Below are 6,785 nucleotides of genomic sequence, written 5' to 3'. Positions count from 1 at the left end.
TGAAGGCTTTTACACAAATACAGCATGCAGCAGTAAGCTGTTTATCTACTGATCCGGCAGAACACTCAATGTCACTGACTGATTCTCTCTTTACAAACACATGAGCTGCCTCTGCTGCATAACCTTACATGGACAGAGCTGTTCATGCTCTTGTTTATATTCCAGGCCTATACAGCATGAGAGATGTCATGTTGGAATTTAACTGCTGCAACAAGCCAAGTATCACTGCTTAGGACCCAATTATTCAATTGACAAATCAGGAGGCTGTCAGGAACATAGTTCATAATTATTTTGAGTGAAGGTTAGTGTAATTTTTAAACAGAAATGTCAGATATTTGCAAAAGAAAGAAAGAAAACTGTCACCAGTAGATCAACGGAGAAATGTGACTGCATTTGAAGGCGGTGTCTATAAAGAGTATTCATCAAATTTCACTTTTTATTGTTTTTCAGCACCGAATCATCATTAATATAAATTGACTTTTAAAAATAATTTACAAATACCAACTCTTTAATGTCAAAGTGGAAAGAGATTTCTACAAATAAAAGACAGATTAAGTGACTGCATCAGTATTCACCCCCTCAATTCAGTATTTAGTAAATGCACCTTTTACCTGAATTAGAATAAAGTTTCTTTTTAATTACAGCATTGACCCTGTGTGAATGGGTTTCAATCAGCCTTGGACATCTGGACATTTCACTTTTACACCATTCTTTTTTGCAAAAACTGTCACGTTACACAGATATCATTAATGAACTGTACTTTTCAAGCCTAGCCACGAAGTCTCAATTTCATTTAGATCTGGGCTCTGGATCGACCACTCCAGAACATCAACCCTGTTGTCTTTCAACCATTTCTGTGTAGCTTTGGCTAGCCTTTGCCAGTGTTACCTTTGGTCAGGTCATTGTCTTGATGGGACATACATTTTCTCTCAAGTCACAGTTGTCTCGCAGATTGCATCCAGGAGTTCTCTATACGTTGCTGGTATCATCTTACCTTCGATCCTTCCAGGCTTTCCAGGGCCTGCTACTGAGAAACCTTCCCACATCATGGTGCTGCCACCACCGTGCTTCATGGTGGAGGTGGCGGTGGTTTGGGATTATGTGCAATGTTTGGCAAAACATCAGTTTTGATCTCATCAGACTGAAGAACCTTCTGCTATTTGACTACAGTATTTCCCACATGGTTTCTGGTGAATTCTGGTCATGATTTAATATGAGTATTTTTTTAAACAATGGCTTTCCTTTTTGCACTATCCCATAAAGCCTTGACTGATGAAGCAGCTGGAGGCTTACTTAGGAGGAAAACTTCCAAGGGAGTTAATTATTTTTTGTGGGCACTGTACTTTTATACTGTGTGTCTCATACATGTGCACAAAATTGCACCCCCAGTAAAGCGACCAATCCATTTCATCATAAGGGTCACTTGATGTTCACTTACTTCAAAATACTAAATTCATTAGGTATTTTTTTAAACTTTAATTTCATTTTGTTGCACGCTCACTAAATTGAATGTTTGGAGGGAAAAAATATGGATAGACACGCTGCATTTGATGCTGCAGCATGAGCTTAGCTCTCACTGCAATGAGCTATAAAATCAAATTCTCATTGTCTCTTGAAGGACATTATTCCTGTCATACGCTCTGAATAGATTATTACAGATGACCTGCCTGTCTTTTCATGCCTCCATGATTTTATGCGTACTTTAATGAATCAAGGGCAGGGATATGTCCTCTCTGCAGTCGCAGTGACGAGGTCACTCAGTGGTCCTGATGATTGAAACTTTATGCTTCATTTAACTTTAGCATTTAAAAGCAAGTACAGATATGCTTTGGTGAAAATGTTATGAGAGTAACTTACAGACTCTGGAGAGTATACTACACTGTCGGTTTTCCAACAGCTGACCAAGGACTCCCACCGTTAAGATAAATCAGTTGGGATGCTCCGGTTAATATAAAGAGCCGGATCTTGTTGCTGTAATTATCCATTCTTTTTAGTTTCACAATAATTTGTTAAGGAGGTTTACAATCATAATTTGCTTGACTGCCACATTCATGTAAGTGAAGAAAAAACCTTTTAAGTTTATTCTCACCTCTCAGCTGAAGTTGATCAGTGTTAAATGTGACTGTTACCAGTTGCATAGCTGATTTCAACTATGTGTCGATGTTTTATTTTCCAAATATATTTGACTTTCTTTATCAAAAGAGTTAGATTTTGTTGATAATTACAGCTACAAAAGTGAAGGTCTTTATATATACAGAAAGAGTGTGTAATATCCTTTATGGATGGAGTGGATAATTGATCACATGAACTAATCCTCGTGAACATCATTCATTCCTTCGTTCCTTCTTAACACACATGACATTGGCAGCTGCAGCCACCCATACTTGAAATCTCCATCACTGCTAAAATGTAATCACTCCTTCCTGAAGTGACGGACTAAATCTTCGCTGTCAAAACAAAACTAGGAACTATCCGAAAAATCAGCTGACAAGACATGAACACTGGCCTTTTCCAGCAAGTGTTGTTTAGAGTTGTTTAGAGTAGCGCCGCGTCTTTCCCAGTGCAAACACAACAAGGCAGTCCTGTTAAAAAGGGGGCGATTTGGGAATACTGCGCTTTGAGATTGGACACATAGAGGCAAGTGCTCTAGTTTGAGAAACGTCTTTTAATCAGGTCACATGCTGTTGTCTGACACTGTGTGACTATCAGCAGGAATACATCAGGCAGCGAGCTCAGGAAGTCCCTCATCAGGGGCTCAATTAGAGAAATGCACTGATACTGCCATTGACCTGCTCACGGAGTGCTGCTGCTGTTTATAGAGCACTCAAGTGTGTGTGTGTGTGTGTGTGCGCGCGCGTGTGTGTGTTTGAAGGGTGGGGGTGCATTTCCGAAGGGATGCTGAGTGAGCAAGTGAGCGATAAAGAGAGAGGCAGGCAATCTGAGAGTCTTTCTCTTGGGCAACACTCTTCTTAAAGGCCTGCTGCATCCAGATGAACATTTACAGTAGCCCAGCTGTGCATGAAAAGAGGAACAAGCCTCAAAGATCGCAGTGACCTCCACAAACCACAAACTAAGGCACATTAATCATTCATGCCTCTGTGACACTGTTTGTGTGTTTAACAAATATATATTTAACCGATATCTATATATAAGTAGGAGACGAAGAGGCGTGAACGTGTATTTTACCAAAGATTTCCATGAGTTTATAGTTCAATCCCTTAGAAAGTATGGTATGTTGGACTGTTTATAAAATGTAATAGCGCTGTCAGTGGACCAGAGTCTAACCATCATGTTCTTCTATGAGTAACATTAAAGAGTTCATGTTTAGAATTCTTATTCAGGTTTGCAGAAAAATGAATCACTCACAATGAGGCAGGAATTGCATCAGGATCACCCTTGAAGCTACAACTGGATAGCACCAAAGCTAAGAATTAAATTCTTTTTTTTCATAGTGGCTGATTGTAAATATGCTCATGTATCAGCACAAAAATGCAGCGAAGGATGCAAATTTTTTCTCTTGTAGAGCTGTGGGGTTTTTTTTTTTCCCCAACATCATGTGTTAGGTATCTACGAGCTAAAAGATATTATTTCTGACAGTGTGCACAGAGCTATGAGGCACTTGTGTTGGGAAAATAAATCTACATAAGGTCTAAGGGTGGGCAAACTGAATAACTACAGCAAATTCTTCATTTCAATTTCTGGTCACTCGGGTTGTGATGTCGAGGGGCGGGCTGGGAGGGCTTGTGACCTCAGTATTTCTAAAACCCTTGCCGCGTCTCCAAACAACTGTGAAATGCAGCATTGAAGCTGTAGTATGTTATTTTTCTCTTCAGCGAGGTTAAGTAGAAGCACAAAGTTGTTGTTTTGTGGAAATACTCGAGTGATTCAAGTTCAAATGATGCTTGAAGCAAAAGGGCTTCAGTCACCACCACTAGTGACTTCATAAGTCATGCATCATCTTCACGCAGAGTGTGTCGCTGTTGAAGGTGCGCAAAGAGTGTCGCCTTGTGACTGACATTTAAATCTCTGCCCCCTCCTCAGATTTTGTGTCAACATCAAGCCATGATGATCTCTGGAAGGCTCCTGTTTTGCAAGCACTCAAGAGCAGTATAGGAGTTATCCACCAGGGGGGGAACACAAGCTGCAAAAACAAGTCACAGAGAATCATATCTGTTACTGATGATCATTTTTGACAAGTGAAGTGCAGAACGCCTTTCATCTTTTCAATTGGTTCCACTCTTGTAAAAGTCTATTTAAACATAATGAAAGATCCCATATAAAGTAATCATCTTTTTTTTTCTTCCTTTTAACACAGTTTAGGGCTTGAAGCGGAGGCACGGTGGTGGTTCAGTGGTTTGTTCTGACAATTTACAGCGACCCTCCTGGGCGTGAATCTCAGCTCTAGATTTCCTGTTTGGAGTTGTGTGTTTGTGCGTGTGTGTGTGTGTGTGTGTGTGTGTGTGTGTGTGTGTGTGTGTGTGTGTGTGTGTGTGTGTGTGTGTGTGTGTGTGTGTGTGTGTGTGTGTGTTTAGTTTCCTGTGAGTCCTCTTGGCTTCTCCCCCTGCAAATTACCCATAAGTCTGCTTTTCAGAAAAACGCCCAGTGAATGTCTCTTCAGCCTTCAGCAGCCTCTGACCCTGAATAAGAGTAAGTGGGTACAGAGGAACAGATGTAAATCTCTGCATTTGCTCTCCTTCAGTTTGTCACTGACCGTCAATGCTTCCAGCTTCTCTATAACACCTGTCAGTTCCTCTCATCTCAACAATAAAAAGCAGCTCTTGAAATTGCCCCCTTTCATTTGCAGCGTTAGGAGAAGTTGCAGGGAGTGAATGCGGGGCTTTCTTCCAGTGTGATTCAGACTTCAGACAACCTGCATGAATAGCACATTAGCTGTACGCAATTTATTCCGTTTCAAAGGTTCGGAGTTCCATATAGTCTGCAAAAATCCTTTCTGGGTCAATTTTCTGCAAATGAAAGCAATAGTTTTACTACACTGTACACCAACCAGAGGACTCCTCTGAAATCACAGGTTCATGTGAATGTCACACACTCAGGAAAAGAAGAGAAATATTAGAAATAGTTTAAGCTTTTATATTGGATTAAATATCTGACATGAGTTTCATCAAAGATTTTGTCAGGATTTTCTTGAGCACAGTGCTACAAAACTGCTACAGCACTTCTGCCTCAGTGTCAAATTGAACTTGCTAAAAATACATGTTTTTTTTTCCTGATGGGAGCATTTTGTGGAGCTTAAATGAAAGCTGTATAGCGTAAACAAAGCTAAATCCCACCTCACAGCTGTCTCACAGCATTTCAAAGTAAGTGTGACTTCTCTGTCCTAACAACAGCTACAGGAACTGAGTTTGAATACGCAGCATGCTTTATACGCGTGATCTAAGCGTGTGCAACATGTCAGCACAGTTAAATAAATTAATTCCAGGACACACACACCCCGAATCAGCCCTCGAAGAATAATATTCCTGTGCATGTTTTTAAAAGTTGTGTTTCATCAAAGCTAGGTGTATGCGTCTGTGAATTCAAAGAGACAAGGTGCGAAGAGAACTGAGGCAAGCAGATTCACGGTGAACTCTCTGCAACCTCCTGGCTCCTTGCAAGTTGATTCTATACAGCAGCTCCCACCCATTGATATCAGCACTTCATGGCTTAAATAATTCAGCAGAAAATCACGGCGCTACCTGATTCTCTGCAGATACTATACTCCTGGCATTTGATGATGATGACGGATGTCGCAGGATTGTAAAATAGCAGATTCACCGGGTGAAGTGGAGATTGATTGAAACAACAGTGAATGCTAAACAGAAAGCAGATGATGCACTTTAGGAATATGCTTTCTGACAGCAAATTATTATGTGTGGACTACTTTAAATATGCAGCTGCTTAACAGGTGGCAGGGCCATGTTATATTGATAAGATAATGTTGCTTTATGGTGCTGCTGCACTGCAAGCTCCAGCTTCACTTAAATTCATCTGTATCGTTCCTGTGACATTCATATTTAAGCTAATGATGTGTTTTTAATGTAATGCATGTTGGAAAGGCTTAAAAGTGCCAGATCTCCTGCAAAATATTTCATATTATGATCAACTTTGTTTATTTTTTCTTACAAAGAATAATATTAGCATCAAAATATTTTCTGAGGAGGTTCCATCCGAACACGAAACTGCACGAGAATCCACTCCACCGTACAGTGTCTCAGTGTCAGATAAAATAGGTAACATCAATATGCCCTACCCCCACCACCACCACCACGCCCCACTATGAGGATGTTTTTTAGCAGTGTTTCTTCCCTTCCACAACATGCTTTAGAGATGTGGAGCCCCCCGAGACGGAGCTCATCTTTCATGGACATGAAACAAGAGCCGTGAAGCAATATCAAACAGCATATCTGAATCTGAGAGCCAAGAGACGCGGAAATCACTGGCTTTGTGAGTCAAACGTGAACATGAATGTGGGCCTAACCGGTGACATCACTGCTTTGAAGCAGAAACGTGATTTCGTGAATAGGCTTACTGGCAGAAGCAATTAAAGAATCGAGTCGATGATTTCTTTTACGACGGCTTTCCTCCATTGTTCAGATGCATCGTCAGAAGTACTATAAAACCTCTCCTTTTGTGCATTTTGAGGAATGGTGTTCCAATAAGAGCGAACACATGCTCAATAATCTTCCGACAATCAACAAAATCACATAATGATGCCTGACAAGGAAATGCTGCAACAATAAAGTGTCCATCAAAGACAGTACAAAGAAAATCCATTTCTTTTCTGA

Source organism: Amphiprion ocellaris, chromosome 11, assembly GCF_022539595.1.
Source record: "Amphiprion ocellaris isolate individual 3 ecotype Okinawa chromosome 11, ASM2253959v1, whole genome shotgun sequence".
NCBI lineage: Eukaryota > Metazoa > Chordata > Actinopteri > Pomacentridae > Amphiprion > Amphiprion ocellaris.
The sequence above is the reverse complement of the archived record's forward strand: the minus strand, read 5'-3'. Positions refer to the sequence as shown.